At 36.7% G+C, this 18,732-nt stretch overlaps 1 protein-coding gene across 2 annotated transcripts in view; it reads right to left on the bottom strand.

The window, feature by feature from the left end:
- ADGRL2 (adhesion G protein-coupled receptor L2) overlaps nucleotides 1-18,732 on the bottom strand; it is a 381,333-nt gene that overhangs the window by 249,737 nt on the left and 112,864 nt on the right. The window contains exon 4 of one of the 2 annotated variants that reach the window (XM_085067912.1): nucleotides 14,178-14,242. The exons of the other annotated variant lie outside the window; for it this stretch is intronic. The gene's annotated coding sequence lies outside the window, so the exon portion shown is untranslated. The remainder of the gene's footprint in view (nucleotides 1-14,177; nucleotides 14,243-18,732) is intronic. 2 annotated transcript variants of the gene reach the window in all.

The raw sequence follows: 18,732 nt of genomic DNA, 5'->3' as shown, positions 1-18,732 counted from the left end.
TGGAGAGTGTGGCTCAGGTATTAAAACATACACAGCAGGAGAAAAAGCAGCATGGAGCAAATTTTACTCCTGGTGACAGGCTAGTAAAATTTAGGGATTGTCTATGACATTGAAAACAATGTGCCATAGTTACACAGTTATCACTGAGCTCATGAAGATATTTAAGCACCTGCCTAACTTAAACCATGTGAGGACTCTCATTGTTTTAGATGAGACAAAATGGGTATTTTAAATACAAACAGATTATTAAATATCTTGCTGAATTTGTATTGGAGAAAAATATAGTTAAGTGATTTTTGTTGCTGTCAAATAAGCATACATCTAAATGACCAAATGTGTTAAACATCCACATCAATGACATTTAATGAGAAGCACAGGAATGACTTTATGCAGAACATTATTCCAAGATTACTGAAATGCTTATTAAAAGCTCGATACACCAACTATGTTAGCAGTTTCCTTTTCCTTTTCATTGCAGTTTGCATGAGTATGTGTATCCATGTGTGCTTTACTAGTAATCAGTCTGCCTTGCTCTTTTCACAGATTACATACTGACCTATCTTTTTAGATGTGAGAGCGAAATGGGTTGGTTAAAATGTAAAAACAGACGCATGGTACTGTGTCTCTCATTAAAACCCCAAACATGACAAGGATGGATAAGAATGTCAAAACAGCTCCTTAACAAAACCATCTTCCATAGGGCTAATTCTAAATCTCTTCTCCTCCCATTCAAATTACCCCCAACTAAAGGAGTCAGAAGTCTCTGAGCTCTATTGCAGTCATGGCAAACATTGCTTCTGACTTCCACCAATTTCAGCAAGGTCAAGCATTAACCATTATTTTTCAAAGTTTTCAGTTTGAGTGTTTCAGTCCAGCTTGATTATCTCAGTGATCTGTTGATATAATCATTGATTCTGCAGTATAATTTTTTCCCCATTGGTGAAATATTCTTGATTAGCATATTGTTGCCATATACTTGTACTACATGTTCCATCATTATCAAATGGAGACAAGGGTAGTAATGATGTCTGTGTCAGCACACACCCACAATTGCTTATGTTCAAATCTTCCTCATCTAGAAAATTCAAATCACCATAAAGGTTCCCTGCAGCTAAATATTGCTTTCGCATAATTGCCAGGAAAGGGCTTCCTAAATTATAGGACAGAATAAATTATAGGAGAATCATGTTCCTTACAATTCAAGGGGGGAATTAACACAGCCTGTAAAGACTCCCAAAAATTACTAATCTGAATTTGAATTCTAAATTTAATTGGAGCGAAATTAAATTCAATGAAAAAGTTCTCTGCTCTTGAGAATGACTATTTTAGAGGTAAATAATATGGACTTTCTAGAGTTTTAAGAGGCGCTTTAAACAAGTGTTCTATTTATTAATTATTAAAAAATGCAATGACCACTATAGTTTTCATTCAGAGCAAAACTTAACAGGAAAATAATATGAATCTCAACAGACTGTTTGAGTTATCTGTCCCTTCTTTAATCTGAGAGATTACTCAACAAAACCAATGTTCATTCAACAACATTCATGAAATCTGTTGTGGATTACCAATATCATCAGTTAAAGCTGTTTCAAATTTATTGCTTTCATTCAGGTTAAATAATAAAAGAGTCCATTTGTACCACCACATGTATATACATGAATTCAGCTTTCATCATTCTCTACAGGTTTAATCCAGTGATTTATGCTTTTTAACACAGTTTTGGGCAAATCTGTTGAAAAAATTTAGCCAGACTGATAGAAGAGTTAGACTGGATTACTGTGATGTGTACCATGTTTAAAACCAGCCTGCTCTGTTTGGAGAAAAGGAAAAGTCAAGCATTTTAACACTGTAACCCTGCTTGAAGTTCTAATCATTTTAATGGCTTTAGCAAAGGAGAGCTGAGTAAGGTTGGGAGAGTTCAAAGACAATAATCTTTATTATTAGAAATATGTTAGAACAGCAAAGAAGCAAAGTTGCTTTCTTTCTGCTTTTTCTTTAGTCACAGCAGGAAATAACTCTGCTTAGATTAGAGTTTTCTGGCGTTTAAACAGTCATGGCAGTGGCAACGTGTTAATTTTTTTAAATTCACCTCTGTATTGACTCTCTCTGTCCATCTACCAATATTTAAAAAAAAAAAAAACAAACAAACAAAAACCCAAACAAACACACACACAGAAAATTAAATGTAAAGTGCTTCTGTTATGTTTCATATCACAGCTAAATTTTTTAATTTAAATTAAAGTAAATTGAATTGAATGGCTGCACAACATAGCTGAGGGTTTTGCTAATGAGATACAAACTTTTTTGTCTTTAGGTCACTGGTTCAAATCCAGGCAAGTCTAGAAACAGCTGAAAGCTTTTAACCACCTGATGGCTATGTGATACTTTAACATGAAATGAATTTGTCAATCAAAATCCAACTTCAGGAAATAAGCGTTCCCACCATAAAAATAACCATCACACAACTAGAATTATTTGCAGTCTTCTGAAAGTTCAAAAATTAATGATTCTGCACCTTTTGAACTGATATTTTAGATTAAATGACCGATGTTGAAGTATGTAAAGAGTGAAATATGGAGAAGTTTACATTGCTGATACATTTGTGAACATAGCTTTCCTAAGTAAAAGAGGCTTAAATGACTTTCCTTCCTTAAACCTCCTGCCTCCTCTCTCACTGGCATTAGCCAGTGTAGCATGTACTCCTACAGCAATTTACATAATCCTATGGGGGGGACAGGGGAGACATCATACAGACAAAAACAAAGTCCTTTATCTGCCAGATAAGCATGATAAGATAGAAACTATTTTAATTTCCACATTAGCCAGCGCTTTAAAAAAAATAAAGCTTCTGAAAATATTGAATGAATGTCAATAACCTATGACATCCTCCTACAGTTCATGCAGTAGTCTTTTTTGCATGTAAATAATTCCTCACTTCCGAGAATAATTGATCATGCTTGAACAAAAATGTTTCTACTGAGTGGTAGATACTGATAGTCACCTCCTCCTCCAATCAAAAGGACAAACTTCAATTTATACTAAATAAAAAGGATAATTTAAAAATTTTGTTTAACTGGAATTTTTATTATCTCACCAACTTTTTATATTTTATTATCATGAAGCTGTGAGAACATCAAACAATAAGTGCTTAAGGAACCAACTCCAAACTCAAGGACCAAATTTAAAGGACATTCCCATCCTAGCACTGAAACAATACCAGATTAGTTTTCATGGCACTGATTTTAAGTTAAAGGAAGCTGGAAAATTTTATCAGTTGAATCACCTTTTTTCAGGTTGGGGACAAAGGGTTACAGTGAATGGGGTGACATCAGACTGGTGACCTGTCACTAGTGAGGTTCTGCAGGGCTCAATCCTCGGCCCTGTGCTCTTCATCATCTCCATAAATGACTTGGATGCAGGACTAGAAGGAATACTAAGGAAGTTTGCCAATGATGCTGAAGTGCAGGAGCTGTTGACCCCCTCAAGGGCAGAGTGGCCTTGCGGAGAGACCTCAACAAACCAGAGAGATGGCATTCAGCAACCCTTTCAAGTTTAACAAGGGCAAGTGCCAGATTTGGCACGGGGATGGGGCAGCCCTGGGTGTATGTGCAGACTGGGCAATGAGAAGCTGGAGAGCAGTGCCACAGAAAGGGACCTGGGGGTCCTGTTTGATGGCAGATGAACATGAGTCAGCCAGGAGGGCCAAGTGTGTCCTGGGGTGCACCAGGCACAGCATCACCAGCTGGGCTAGGGAGGGGATTGAAGAAAATTTAAATAGTGTCTCTGGCTGCTAATGAGTTGGAGTTGTGTAATTTTGAAATTCCAAGGACGATTTGAAAATCAATCATTTAACCTTCTATTCTCTTCTCTTTTTTTCAGCACGTGAACCCACACAAGTCATCTTCTTCCCAATGGCATAAATTATCTTGTAAAAAACAGTGTTTTAAAAATACTAGCACTACAATATTTGTGTTTAAAAGCTCAGAGAAACAGTGATGCCATTTCTGGGAAAGAGAGAGGAGTAAAATCTAACTTGACTTCTTATCAAAGTGGAGCAAATTAGAGTAATTAACATTTTGAATAATCCTATTATCTTCAGAACTGCACTGGTACTTATTAAGAATCAAAAACCTATTTCTGCTTCAATATTCTCTACTTGTACACTAAGTGAAATTAATTTCATGGGGACAATCATAGTTCACATTAATGCACATGTAAGAAATGGTGCAAATGGCCTTTAAAATGGTGCAGAAAATGTTTACAAGGTTTGGAAACAATCCTGTATTTTATGATGTGATGATTTACTTCTGAGGTAACAAATCCTGAAAAATTATGGAAGATGACTCACTGCAAATTTTCAGAAAATGTCTGCGTACAAACCATCCTCTACACCTCCAAACTAATGCAAGATTGGACTCTCCAGCTTCAAAAATGCCTTTTGTTAAGTTTTCCAACATGGATGTTCAAAGAGCCAATGATGACATTCATTTTAATTTTCATCTTGAGTTCAGATTTTAGTTGCTTTTATGCCTTTTATGACACATTGTTATCAGTCTTTATATAAAGTAAATTAGTTTGTTTAGCTCTCAATAAGCATGTGGCTATAATAAAGTCTTACAATCTTACTGGAAGTTAGTGGAAAATGAAGCCTTCAGAACAAGACTGGGATGTGCTTTAGCACTTGTGCTATATTTCCCAGTATGTTTATATTGCACAGCCAGCTCAAGTGATTGGCAACTACATCTGAACTCACAGCTTAGCTCAGCCTAAGTTTAAAGATTCCCACAGCAAGGTCTTTCTCTGTTATACATCCTTGCTATTTCTGCATATCCCAAGGGTGTAGCAAAGTGGTTTTTATGATAAAATGTTCTCAAATTCTTTCCCAACAAAAAAGTTCATTTCTAGGGTGGGTGTCTTACCCAAAGGATTCGCTGAACAGAGGCAGACTATCAGCACTCAGAAAACTGTCACTTCTTAAGTAGCCACCCTCAATAAAATACAGCTTGGTCTTTAACTTAAACCCTCCAGTTCTACAATCAGTGATGCAAATTGCTATGAATAGGGGCCTGACCACTCTGCACAATAGGAAAGGGGACAAACACAGTCATGCTGGGGCTAAAACTAAAAAGATGACTGTAGCGATGCAATGACATAATTAGGGAGAAATTGTGGAGAGTCTAAACAACAAGGATGGGTTCTGAAAAATCACTCAGTTGTACCAATAAACTGGCAGAACAAATCAGTTTAAATAAGCTGGAGAGGCAAAGCACAGCTGGAACGACCAATTGATTCATTGGGTCATGATGCACTCATTAGATCAACCTTGTCCCAGCTTTCCTCAGCTCTGCTTACTGAAGCTTGGAGACCTCCCTAGAACCATGCCCCAATTCACTAAGGCCTTTTCCAGTCATTCCTTTTTTCCTTCTGCTCAGTGGAGGAAAAGCATTTGCTTTATTAAAGGCTTTCTGTAGCACTAAGGGGGATAAATGTGTCTCCTAGACCCTAAAAGCAAGATTGAACTTTTCAGTGCAGTCATGAATAAGGCATAACATGTAATAGCAGTGTATTTTCCAAGTCTGAAACTCTAGAAATAAAAGATCACAGGTTTCTGAAAGATTTGTTGCAGTTAAGGACGGATCAGTTCAGGGACTTTCTACAGTCTGTGTTACACAGAGTGGTCACTTCTAACTGTATAATTAACATAGGAAGGCAGCTTTTACATGACTAAGATAAAAATCATCCTTCCTTTTCCCTTCCTTTGCTCCACAACAGCTACATTCTTGCAGTTATGAAAGTCAGTTTTTTCCCTTTATCTGGTTTGCTAGCTGTCCTAATCAGCTATAGAGGAGAAGGGCTTTTGTGGGAAAGGGAGAAGAGTGCTGGTACAAAGGCCAGGTTTGTCCTTCCTTCCTTCCTTCTTTCTACTCAGTAACACATAAAGAAGAAATGGATGTGAGGAAATAGCCTGGCTGGATGTACAGACTTTAGTTTGGACAGCTGGAACAAGCAAGTGAGTGAGCAGCACTAGCTTTTGTTCCCTTACTTGGCTGATTAATCAGGATAAGAAGACAAACAGAATAGGTGTAAAGGGATATGACAAGAATTTGGACATACTTTCCGTTTTCCTAAGAACTGCAAAGATGGGAGTGAATGAAATTTAGAAATATGTTGATGCATTGTGCTCTCTTGCCTCCAACGCTTTGGAAGCTTTACTGACAAGTTGCAAAGTCTTCATTGGAATTCAGTAAGCTGTGATGAGAAGACCTTGCTTTCCAAATGTTAATGCTGAAATTCCTTGCTTGAAAGAAAGACTGACAACAGACAGACAGAAAAAAAAATTAATACACTGCTTCTTGTCAGTCCTTTGGGATTTTTGCATAGCAATTTGGCATCCTTTGCCATTTTAGTAAACTGAGAAGAAATGTAGGTTTGAAAATTGAGAAAGAACTCGAAGTAAACTTGCCTTTGACAAATCTTTCATTATAGAAAATTCAAAATGTGGCTACTAATGTTAGCTAAAGATGCCTTGCTGACAAGTAGAACCATTTATTATCCATACTCTGTATGCAGCGTTTACTGAATAAGGTGTGTGCTAGTGGCAAGAATGTTTGATAACGTTAGGAACAGCTGTGAACATCAATCTGCCACTGCTCCAGGACAGAGGAGTTTCTATTTCTAATAGTTGGCTCCACAATTAGTAGCACCTGTCTTGGGCTTCTCACTTATACTGACCCTTGAGTGGCCCACTTAATGAAAAGGGAAGGAATTCAACAGGACTCTTTCAGGAGTTAATGAAACTACCTACACTCATGCAACCACAATTTGGGTGGCATGAAGTAGCATAAAAAAGATAATTATATATTATCTTCAGCCTGGATGAAAGGATGTCTGGTAGTCTTTCTGAATTTCAGTCAATGAGTGTACATGCTTTTAATGCATAGGCGTTCGCTCATGCACTGTGGCTTACTGTGGTGAGTAGATGGACCACAAAACTTGTGCACGGGGCTGATGCAGCTCCATTAAAGCAGTGAGAGGAGAGTCTCCATCCCTATGGAGAGCAAAAGTTCTTTGCATTGCAGCTCCCCAGGGCCCAGCGCCTCCACCAGGGGAGGCCAGTTGAGGTTATGGACTGATGTTTAAAGGACACACCAGCTATGTGGGAACGGAGTTAGCACATACACTAACACCCAGCTCTGTGCCATCGCTGGGTTTGGCTGGGGTTTGCCAGCAGATGTTAGTTTTAAATATTTGACAGCACAGCCAGGGACACCTGTCTTGACGTCTCACCCTTCATTCACCCATTTAATGCAAAATTTGACCTCGTGTCCTGAATATGCCAGGAGAGACAGGCATATCCCTTTGCTTAATACAACCCTTCTCTGTAACCAGATGTTTTAATACAACCAACACTGTTTAAAACAACAAAAACATATCTCATTATTGTCTGAGGAGAAAAATGGGCCTCTGTATAGCACACATTTATATTCCGCAATAAAATTAGCACCTGGTATAGCAAAAAGGAGATCAATGTACATGTTACATGACTTCACAGACTTCATGTTAATAATGAAAAAAGTATTAAGTGAAAGAAGCACTGAAATTACCACTGTTGATAATTTTTCAAGAGTACAGAATAATTTCTTGAGAAAACAAGAGGCACTATTCATTCCATTCTATCATTTGAGCTCTGCTCTCTTTTTTTTCCCCCCTGGAATTAGTTTTGAAAAATTCAAGGATCCCAGCTGTTTAATAATGACGTTGTTGTATTCATGCAAATCCCCCAGACCTTATGTCAACATTTAATTTTACAATAAATATAAAAATAAGACTAGTAGCATCTGTAGTCCCCTGGGTTGTAGCTGGCAAATCATCCGAAACATCCCTCTCCCTCTTCCCTCCTGAACACCCTTGCCGCTTAGGAGGTAATAATAGTCAAAAGGAAAATGTTAACATTCGTGTGCTGTATTGAGAGAAGTTTATAGATATTGACAGTAGTGCTCACGAAATAGATTATATCAAAACACCAAATATATTACCTTTACCCCAGTGGTAAGCTTTTGTAAATTGAAGTCAAATATGCAATCGTTGAACTCTGCAAGGACGATAAAGGCATCACAGAAAGAACTTCAAGCACTCTCAATTTAGAGAAGAAACTGTTCCCAATAGCTACTTACTCTAAATGAATTTTTTTAAAAAAGCCTACTTATTTACTGAATGACACCTCAAATAGAATTTATAAATTTTGAGCTGTTTGCATAAAGAATGCAGTATCTATAACTCTCTCTAGAAGTTTTGGCAGTGCATTGAACCCCCCAAAAAGGAAAGAGAATTTGAACTGTTGTAAAAACAGGTATTTAAATCCCAAGAACCAAGAATCTCACAGAAGGAAACCAATGGACTGTAAATATAATTGGGCAAAAATTACTCCAAAACCCTACAAAATAAAATGTAAAATTATACTAAGCATATTGAATTTTAAAAATATTGTAGACCATTTAATAGAGAAAATTCTATTTTAAAATATATTCTTCATGCAGTCCAGTAGAAATTTCTCATAAGAATATATTTGCTCAAAATACAACAGGTGTTCCTCAAATTTCAACAGAACACATAGCTAGGCAGCATATTAAAAAAAATCACTCCTGATTCTGAACTTTGGAAGACTAAAGCAGGAGTAGTAGGACTGCTTACTTCAATACATGCAGAAAGCTAAAACTAGGCATGCTGAAGTCAGTGGGAAGTACACCAGCATCCCCCCCATGTAGTAGTATTAAACAGAAAACACTTCAAAACACTGGGATTGCTGGTAGCCACTGCCAGCCTCGATGAATCTCATTTCACCACATCTGTGGGAACCTTCCTGCTGCTGTTCAAATGGGTCAGGATCGTACTTCATGCATAAAAAGATGACCTCCACAGTAGGTTTGAAAGGTCACATCTCTTAGGCCGCTGAAGACCAAATGGGTGAGTAGGCTCTGGGAGGGACAGCAGGGATGTTTCTTTTGGCTTGGCCCCATGTAGATTCAGAATGTGTCACAAAGTCTTAGGCTCAAAAGGCCAATACAAAGGGACATCTGCTGTTCCAGCCTAAAGCCTGTGTGCACCATTTATACAGGTACTTTGGAGGAAGAATCTGTCCTGAAAACTTCCGTATATCTCAAGCTAGCAAAGACTTTTCCTGCATTCTTAGCTCAAAACATCAGCACTTACCTTACAAAAGACCTTTCTGTTCCTTTAAAAGAATCAGTAATTTTTGCTGTTCACATTCAGGGATCCCTGTAAGGATTCTCATCCATGTGCATCTCCTTTCTGGCTTCCTATTGCTTCCCGAGACACTCCACATTCACTCTGCAGGCTCTGCCCTGTGTTGTGCTCCTTTTGTCTCTTTGCTTCATACTTTCTCTTCCAGGCTGCTGCCTCTGTCTCAAGCAGTCAACCCTTCTCCCAGTTCCCTAGTGCATCCAATGACCTCATACACCTTCCATCAACTCCTCATTTTATTCCTTATGTTTTCTTATCCTCCCTTCCTGCTCCTTATCATTGCTTAAGAACAACCAGTAGTATTAAAGTAATTAGGCTAACAAAAGTCTTACTAAAAAACATTTCCTGGAGAAACTTTTGTTTTCACACTTTTTTTCCCCTATAGAGCTATACATGTTTATAATAGCTTTGCTTCAGATGTGATTTTGCTGATTAGGTTAGGTTGCAAGATGCCAAGGACAGAGGCCTTGGATTGACTTTTATATTTGAAATGCCAGCCATGTAAGTATGTGACATAAATGAAATAATACTACGACAATAATGAATATAGCAGTTGCATCTCTGCCATATCCTTTGTCTTGGAAGTGCTGTGAAAAATTTTGAATGGAATTGTGTGTGAAAGGGTAAGTTTATCTTTCTAGTTCTGTGTAGCTGGAGTCCCTGAGGAAGTACTCAATACTAGTGAAAAGCTGAATAATTTCTCTAAAACCTTAGGGATCTTCTATCAGCCATGCCACATGTACCCCTGTTTTGTAAGTCATCCTCTTTTTGTATCATTCGCTACTCTTTGTTACTTGCAACTCCCATTGTATTAATTACATTTAGTTCAAGTATTCTCCTCTGTGATGGGAAACCTGTGTAACAAATAATTTGTGGAGAGATATATCAAAAGATAGTGCATGCATGAGAGACTGGAGATACATCCGGTTTTCAGCTGTGACAAAACTTCAAATGAAGTGCAAACACTGTAGATTTTAGTGGGACATTAATGACCTACAAACAGCATCTTTAGCACTGGAATACAGATCCCAGCACAGTTACTTTGGCACCTAACTAAGCCCCCTAAGCTTAGACATAAGCTTGAGTCTAAAATGATAAACCTGATTTTGTGGATATGTTTAAGATACCATCAAAACATGAGCAAACAACTGAGTAACCCAACTGACTCTGCAAAAAGTACATAAGAACTCCAATATCTGTTAAAAAATAAATGAGATTAATATATTTGAGCGAAGCCTGGTAAACTTGAGTGCAATTTTCCAGCCTACTTGTGTATTTTTGTAATTTTCAGTATTTATTACTTAAAAGAAAAATGCACAAGGTAATCAAAGTAGGAGTGCATTTTTAAAAATGCAGTTGATGTGAGACATGCAGAATTTGTTCTAGCTTTAAACGAGAGCTTATTTTGCAGATCACTAACACCTGTTCAAGAGATCATAGTGCCATAATTTGCCCTGGACTGTGCATGCACTGGATCACACCAAAAAGGAGCAGTGAGACCAGCATTTTCTCCTGCACACACACAAAATCCAGCATCCATAGCTAGCAATCCCTGCAAGCCTGGCAAGCCTTGGAGGTTAGTACACCTGCCCCAGCTCCCAGGAATGCTCCCCAGAGCAGGTGCACAAAGTCTATGCTTTACAAAGTTTCTTCACACCTGCGCCTCTTAACTAATGACCCTTTTTGTTTTCTCCTTTTTTGATCTCCCCAGTGTGAGAGATGATGCTGACACAGCAGACAAGCAGGTGTGGCAAGCCCAAGGAGAGGATAGAGAGGACATGTGCCTGTGTGTGTGCCTGCCAACAAATCATTGATTTTGTCCTTTATCTTTTTGCAGGTGACTTCTCAAGGGACTAACAAAAATACTTGCATCTTTAGAAGCTCGTGATTTCACTGGAGCCTTACGTACATCCATGTTTCTTTGAGGCAGGAGGAACCAAGAGGCCCTTGAACCAATTCAATTAATCCTGGTCCTTGTACTTGGGAAAATACTTGGTTAAGCCTGATCCTAAGTATTTTCTCAAGTACTCGCACACTGTGATGTCCACGGGTGTCAGCACAAACACTCTCGGCTGAGCTGAATGTTATTTGGCCCATGGTCTCAGGCACTGTGGAAAAGCTAAGGAAGGCTTTCCTGAGGGATCTGATAGCTCTCCAATCTTGGTCAATCAAGTGTGTGATGCAGACACTATATACAGTCTGTTTCGTTTATTGCATGCAAATAATCTTCTTTTGAATTCAGCTTTTATTCTGCCTGTAACCCTTTTGTAAGTTAATCCTGATTTGTGGGTATGTTTTCTGTTTTCAAGATTAATCTCGAGAAGTAGAAATAAACAGTTCTTCTCCCGAGTGTCATCCATAAACTCCTGAATTTCATTGTTTATTCATTATTCTGTCTGTGAGCCATGTAAAAATCCTTGTTGTTTCGTAAGGGAGCTAAAATATTTCACACAAAATAATGATGCATACCACATGATCAATAATGTGTAACAAATATTTTGTTTGCACAAATACCTACATTTTTACCAAGAAAACCCATGTTACAAATAGGTAGAGTGACAAAAAAAACCCTGTTTGTATTTAATAGCAATAAACACTCCTGCTAATGTGGTTTGACTGGATACAGATTCTGAATTCAATTGGATGTTTATACTCACAAATTCAATGTTGTGTGATTAATGTGTAAGATCCTATGGGCAGAATATGTCATATTTGAAATAACCTGAATGGATTCAGTTTAAAGTCATTTGCCAATAACTTGTAATCAGCATATAATCTTTAATGATGATATTGCTGAACTTTGCCCATAAACCAATAAGCAGTTAAAGAGCTACTTCTATTTCATAAATTAAACATTATCTGGATAAATACATGTCAGTACAGAAGCATTTGTGTCTCATATCTTTTCCTTGATTTAAATGGGTTCATCCAATATCAGCTAGGTAGTGAACTTTGAAGCAGAGTCCACTGTAATAATAGTAAAGTTTAATGATGCATAGCTTTGTGAGGCTGACAAATTCCCAGCCAAAGTATTGATTCCTGGAGAATTTATGAAGCACAGGCTCTATTCTATGTCATTACGGTCCATTTTTGGCTGAAAGAATCATGTAAAATAGATTTTTAAATGAGTGGTAATAGCCAGACATAAAGAAGGTATTGATGTGTGTCATGAAGGGTGAAATAGCATGCCAGGTAAAGGCCTATAACAAATTGCAAACAACAGTGCTGAAACTCCTGCAAATGTAAATTTGTTTTTAGTTTTAATCAAACCTTTGTTTCAGTAAGTACAAACTTTGCCATGGAACTGAAAAAAACCCACCCTTTAAAAAAAAGTAATTATTTACAGTTCGATTTCATGCTTCACATTGGAATGTGTCTATAAAATGCATATCTTGCTTACAGACCTGTTAATCAATATGAATTGTGTACTACATTACAACAAAACTACATCTGAGATTATTAGGAAAAAAATCAAATGCACATAGCTCTGCTTACTTGAGCAATATGTGAAAATTAATAGCTTGAACCTCCACAGAACTGGCTGTTAAAAGACAGGACACATTTTTTTCTTTCTTTTTTTAAAAGAGAGTTTTAATAATACTATCTGAGGTATTTTCCAATAAGGTAAAACCACTTTATGGCACAAACTTGAAATGGGAATAAAATCTGAAACTGCAATGGAAGTAACAAAAAGATAGGGAAAGAGAATTGTTGATTGGGCTACCAGGGCTTTACAAGAAAGTAACACTGCATCTTAATTGCATTCCAGCAACCTCTTTTTGATCTAGCAAGAGGTCACCTAGGTCTAACAATGCAAGGGACCTTCATAGTCCAGACGTAAATATATCTCCCACACACCCAGAAGCGCCCTGAGAATTAGCTAAATCCTCCTCAGAGCGGCTGCTTTTCAACAATTCAGGAGTTTATCAGCCTAATAAAAAAACGTAGCTAGCAGGAAAAAAGGCTGACAGTCTCAATAGGCTCTTCTGTGCCCTAGTGGGGCTGAAGAACTCTTCAAGGTCTTAGTCAACACTGAACAGAGGGCTCTGAACTGGCACACATCTATCCCACAAACAAGCTGCAAAACCCAGACAGAGGTCATTCTTTCCAGAAATGGTTTTCCCAGGCAGAATGAAAGTCGATTCAAAGAAAGTAGGTTGCATCCAGGTGCAAGGTTAAAAAAAATATAGTTTCAGGCTCAGAGAAGCAGGGGGGGAAAAGTTCCCACTTGTCATACAGTCTAATAGCAATACTATTTACTTCACTTCCAGTTCAAATCCTACTATTTTTGTATTCCATCTCATTACTATGATTTCTAAAAGCAGACCTCATCTCTCAATTGCAGCATTTTTGTCTGAACTATTTTACCACAATTTCAAGAGTCTGTCTGGGCATACTGAAAACATGTATGACACAAATTTTACTGCCTTTTTTTTTTTATTTTTGGTTTGGTTGTATTTGTTATTCTTTTTTAAATTAAGTTTCCAAAGGACATTTCACTTTAATTCTTATCTCCATGCCTTTTACCTGTGAAGACTTTAAAATTGCGCTAATATAACCACTTTAATGTGTTAATGAGCAAACATATAGTATGTATAAGAGAACATAATTATTGTACCTGACTGCAACAAATCAACTTTACTAAAACAGAGCTGTCTTTTTATCAACAACATTAACTGCTGGAAAGGGGAAAATAAGTCTATTTAATGGCATATTAGATTCAGTAAATAAGCTATTCTACAATTACTAACTCATTTGATGACAGGTGTCCAGAGAAATAGCTTTGATCACTGACAAGGCCCCACAAAATCATATGAACTATGATAAATACCTATAATTAACAGTATGAAGTTATTTCTGACCTACAGCAAATGGATGACATCATATTCAACAGAATTTTCAGTCTGTTTACTTACTGATCCATGTGTTTCATTTGGGCTTTAAGTTTTCTGGACTGATTTTCCAAGCTTCACACATGCATCTACATGTACAAAAAGAAATTTGTAGCATAGCTTAATTTTAATGTATAATTGCTGCAATTTGCACATGCAATTTTATTTTAATGTTGCCTTTGTAATGTTACTGTCCAGTTTTTACACAAAAAAACCCCTACTGAACACTCAATTTGAATGCATATTACTGAACTACTTGTATATCCCCACATCTTTGCTGTCAGGATAGATCCATAATTTTTTTTTTTTTTGTTATAAATGAGAGATATTCTAGCTAATAAAATAAAAACCTAGTCAGTGCTCCTCACTTGCCTCAAATTTCTCTAAGAAAGTGCTCTGGGATTTTATCTTTCCCAGGCTAAGCTAACCTGGATGTAACAATTTAAGTACACACAAATATAGAGTTAATAAACATCAATGGTCTGTTGATGTAAAACTCCATCAATGGTCTGTTGATGTAAGCTTCCCATTATTTGCATGTGTAAACTCAGTTATTTTCATGCAAACCCAACTTCACTGGAGTTATCATAGATTCACATTTCTGTAAATAATATAATTTTAAATCAGATTTTAACAAACCAATTTTTTTCTGATGGTAGGAAACAAAAATTAGTGATAGACTGAAAAGTACTTATGGCTAGAATGACTAAATTTCAAATTTGAAGAAAACACACAACCTCTCTGAAAATGAACTGCAGGCCCAGCACAAAGAGGGTGCATTGGAAAATACCCCTGATTGTACTTGTAGGAAGCAAAGCAGAACCTTCATACACATAAACAGTCGAAAAACCCCCTACTTGCTTCAGTATATCGGTAAAAAGAACCATCTATTTAAAGATACCAGTGTTGAAAACAAAAATGCTTAAATATTCTTTGTCTTTATAAAGCTGTCACTTTAAAGATAGACTTCATCATTAATGCAAGAAACAAAATCTACTCCCCTGCAATTTTCCATGGGTCTGTATTTTATGTATGGACTTAAATGAACAGAACAGAGCACTGGATCACTGCACCAGAATGTCAGTCTTTCACTTTTACTTTGTGCTTAGCCAGACATTTTTTGTCTGGACTGATGCAATGCAACCTCAAAACCCTCTCTGGTTCACCATGCTCTTGTCACTCAGTAGCACCAAGCAAGCAGAGTGGTGTCTAAACACACTTGCTCATTGTTGTTACAGCTGCTGTTGCAAATGCAAGGCCTGAAAAAATGTTGCCTAGCTGGGAACTCCTCACTATAAAATGAATTTTGTTGAGTAGGTTGGGCCATTGATTTCATACATGTTGTATCAGGTTTAGGGGAGAACAAAAATGACCTTCACTGAACAGAGCTGCTTTTAGCTGTGACTACAAAGCAAGGCCACCTAGCAAAAGTGTAATTCCTATAACTTACAAAGAAAGGAACACCATGCATCTCACAGGCAAACAGAGACCTTTGTGAAGAAAGGTTTCTTACCATCTGCATTCCAAAGCACACAACATGACTTTTGGTAGAACCTACCACATAGAATTCTGTTTGATATATGTTTATTTCACTTTACCTTAACCTTCTTTAGTGGAAATAATGTAAAATAATATTTCCCACAGGATATACTTTTACTCTCATGAATGGATATAAGCAAACTGCTCTCCAAAGAGGAGCTGGTCACAGCTTACCTAACACGATTCACCACAGAGGTTAAGGGGAATGATTGCTTTCTGCATGACCAGCTTTTCCCTGTTGTTTGTCATATATACTGCTCTCATCAAACTGGAATGTGAGATCTAGATGCTGCCATAATGGGATCTTCTTTGATTATGTAACTCAATAAAAACTATAGCTTAAGCAATAGACAGGAAGTACCACACCACACAGCTGACCATCTATCAATGTTTAACAATGTTAAAATTATATACAACCATATCAAAGGACCAGAAAATTCTGTTAGATGCTTTGAAAATTAAGACTGACACAGAATTTTTAGAATAAAGAATGGAAAGGATGGAAAGTTCAAGGTAAAATATCTAGATATCTAGCTCTTTTTTCTTTTTTTTTTTTTGCTAGTCAGTCATAAAGGTATGGCCTATAATCTCTGCCAAAAAGAAGAACTCATTGTAAAAGCAAAAGAGTAAATGGACTAAATACAAATAATATTTTATAATACCATAATGCTAGTGTATACTCAGTCTCCCTAGGGAAGTATGGGGAAAAAATTAACAAAATTGGTTTAAAATTATTTTTTGCTTATTTTCTAAAGAGTTTCAAAGTCAGGCTTGGTAATAATGACAAATATATCATGTATAACTTACAAATATGCAAAGAAAGAATATATTTTATACTTTGTTGTAAATTTTCTATGTATCTCATATATAGCATTAAAATAATAATGAACAATAAACTCTTCAGATAGAATATTGCAGTACATATGTCCCATAAAGCTACACACTCAAAGGATGCATATATATGTATACATGCTTAGGCAATACATACAATTAAAAAATCTGGAATATTCACAACAAAAAAATTGAGGAAGTTCATGAACTTGTAAGAAACTTCACAGTAAAAAATAAACCCTGATCACCACCACCTCTTTAAAAGTTTTATGTGAAATAGAGCGTTCTATTTTTCTGACAAGTGGAACACTTACGCATGCAAGGTTCTCAACTTTGTTTCTTCATTTTTGGTTAATTACAACTGTTAACTTGCCTTTTACTTATGAAGATATACTCCAGACATATCATACTATATAAAGAATATCAAGTACATTCTTTCACTGATATCTGTATCTATATGTCAATACAATGGCTTTGTAATGAATGTGTTTTAGGATGTGTGTGTGTTATGGGGGCCAATTATCTTGTCAAGCGTAAGACATACTGAAGAGAAAAAGAGTGCAAATTGCACTCGATAGCCTTAAAAGCAGTATTCTGCTCATAACATGTTATACATACCCCTGGAAATGGTCCAAAATGAACTCTTCCCTGAGGTCTGCATTTTGTGCCTGATAAGGAATAATCAGTCTCATGTTATATAAATGCAGGTGACAGCCTATGTGCTACAATAATGCAGATATAAACCAAAGTGATGATACAAACCTCTCTATTAGATGTAGATTAATGTCACTAAACATTATTTTCCAAAGGTCATGGTCTCCAGCATACTTCTGGTCTTGGCAAGGCTACATTATTGATAAAAAAGCTCCCACTCAAATATTGCAGACGACATAATTCTCAGCTTGACTTGCTATTTTTACTTTCTGGAAGATAATGTTATGTCATTCTTACTGCAAAACTGAAGCATTCATTTCTGTTAAAACTCACACAAACATCTTTAGGCTTTTACAAAAAAAAAAGTATATCTCAACAGTGCTCACACTGATAAAGTTTACTAAGGACTAGAACAAGCTTTGCAAGTATAACACTAAGCATATCCATTCTGGAAAGGATGAGTTACACAAATCACCTATCACTGCAAACACAAGATTTTCTGTGCAGTGCTCCACCCATCATCACCACTCTATCAGATCTTTTGGCCCTGGACAAGACTGTGACCATCCTTCCCCATAACAGTGATGACCTGCAGAACAGGCAAGAAACACAAGTGTGAAATCATAGAGGTTAGCACAACTGGAATGCAAATCCCAGTGACCTCACCGTTGCCATGTATTTTTGTAACATCATAGCAAAAGATGTTGAAAGAGAGTTAAAAGAAGGCCAGTGAAATATGTTTGGGATATTAATTGAACGTCCTCTGAAGCATAAGCAGTAGTGTGGTGAAAGGCATGAAAATTCTCATTTGCAGAAATATCCAGTGGGAAAAAAAGAAACTGGCATCATGGCTAGTTGGAGGCAGAAGTTTGCATCCTCACCCAGCAGAAATAAAGTCTAAATCAAACTATTTAATCTATCAGGACTGTGTTCTGCCACTGTGCAATGCATAGAATTGTTAAAGGTTCAGGGAATATTTAATAAAGAACAGTGTCAGAACATCAGTTCTTACCTGGCAAAAGTGTTTAACAATCTCATTAGAGTGCTACTGAATATTAATTTTTAAGTGTCTTACTGGTTTAGGAGGTAAAATATTAAGCAGTTTCTCTCAGATTACAACAGAATATTTACTTACTGTTCAAGATAAACTAAAGATATCAGTAATGATAATTCATATTTTTTTCTTAACAAGTCATAAACGTGGATATTGGTTCCCTCTTAAAAAAGCATACATATTTAATGCATGGAAAAAAACAATTAAACAACTTCTAGAGTGTCTTTTTTACCAAAATAGATCCCTAAGATGTCAAAGGCCTGAGTCTCCCTTGATAGGTCTTGTTCCCAATCCCTTTATATAAATTAATAAATGAGCAACATGATTCTAGATTGTGACAAATAGTTCTGCTCACCATCAAGTATCATATTACATAATCTTTTGGACTATTTGTCATTTTGGCCATTTTTAATGGCAGGATTTTGGCAACTTGTCTTCTACTGAAATACAGAGTGAACACAACAGTGTATTTCAAAGGGATTTTTTTCTTCAGTCTTGTCA

Source organism: Lichenostomus cassidix, chromosome 8 (assembly GCF_008360975.1).
Source record: "Lichenostomus cassidix isolate B80296 chromosome 8, HeHo_3.0, whole genome shotgun sequence".
In the NCBI taxonomy this organism is placed as follows: Eukaryota; Metazoa; Chordata; class Aves; order Passeriformes; family Meliphagidae; genus Lichenostomus; species Lichenostomus cassidix.
This window is presented reverse-complemented; position numbering and strand designations above follow the sequence as displayed.